The sequence below is a fragment of the Etheostoma spectabile genome, chromosome 16, assembly GCF_008692095.1.
Source record: "Etheostoma spectabile isolate EspeVRDwgs_2016 chromosome 16, UIUC_Espe_1.0, whole genome shotgun sequence".
NCBI lineage: Eukaryota > Metazoa > Chordata > Actinopteri > Perciformes > Percidae > Etheostoma > Etheostoma spectabile.
Genome location: NC_045748.1, coordinates 23,428,310 through 23,429,813, shown reverse-complemented (window position 1 = coordinate 23,429,813; position 1,504 = coordinate 23,428,310).

The following is a 1,504-nucleotide window of genomic DNA, read 5'->3' as shown; positions in this document are numbered from 1 at the left end:
CTGAAAGTAAAGGGGCCGAATAATTTTGCACACCCAATTTTTCAGTTTTTTGGTTTGTTAAAAAAGTTTGAAATATCCAATAAATTTCATTCCACTTCATGATTTTGTCCGACTTGTTGTTGATTCTTCACAAAAAAATGTAATCTTTATATTTAAAGCCTGAAATGTGGGATAAGGTCGAAAAGTTCAAGGAGGCCGAATACTTTCGCAAGGCACTGTGCTTTGGATTGAGCACCTGTGGATACTCCTGGCTGCTGGCAACATGGATGAAGTCCAGCTGCTTGGCGAAATCTATAAAGCGCTGGCTTGTGTATTGCCTAGCAGTCTGTGATGAGGGTGTGAGGCGTACCGTGAACAGAGAAGTGTCTTTTCAGCTTTGGGACCACAGCGGCTGAAGCTGCCTCACGGAGGAGTTCAATTTCATACTATCCTGAGTACGAGTCTACCAGCACCTGGTATTGTTGTCCATGCCACTCAAACATATCAGTAGCCACTGTGGACCATGGCAAGACTGGAACTGGATGTGGTTGTAGAGGTTCCTTCTGCTGTGGTCCGGTGCTATTGCATATTCCATGACAGCAGCTCCTCAGCAACGCCGTTCACAATCGGCCAAAAGACTGTACTCCTGGCCCTGCGCCTGGTTGACTCTATGCCTGGGTGACCTCCAGAGATGGGAAGTAACGAAGTACAAAGGCTTTGTTACTGTACACAAGTACATTTTTCAGATATTTTTACTTTACTATTTATTTCTTCGGCGACTTTTTACTTTTACTCCTTACATTTTAACACCAATATCAGTACTTTCTACTCCTTACGTTTTACAAAATTGGCTTGTTACTTTAGTTTTGTACTAAAGCTCGTCTATCAGGTGTTGGTCTAACGTTATAGTTCTTGCAAATTTAAAAGTTATCTTGTTTGTGTTCTTCACCTGTTACCTAGGTTTACCTGGCTGTTGATTCGATATGATGGCGATTGTTGACCGTCCTTGCTCATTAAGATAATGTGTTACAATGTTATTTATTTCTTGTATTACCACACAAACAGCCCTAGCAGAGCTATGCCCACGCCCACGTTTAGCTATACTGATGCTTGATTGTAATGAAGCATCAACAGAGAGAAGTTGTCTCCGTCCGTGGTTTAACATACACACCTGGGCCAACTAAGTTTAAAATAATTTCACAGGAGTTAGTTATTATGTTTGCGTCATCACTACCAAATTGAATTTAATTGGATGGGAATATACACAGACGTCTCACAAAATCACACTTGAATTCATATCTTGCTACTCGGTCAGAATCTTAATAACCTGGAGTCCCAGTTTCTGTCACCATAAATAAGTTGTATGTTTTAGGCCTATTGGCAGATAGCCATTTAAAATGTAGGCAATGGCATATAAAGAGCCTTTTTTCCATGTCTACTGTAGTTTCTCAGCGTGCTCTCTAGTAACATTTGTGCGCTCCAGGTAGCTTTCGCAAGTCTACTTTTACTTTAATACTTTAAGTAA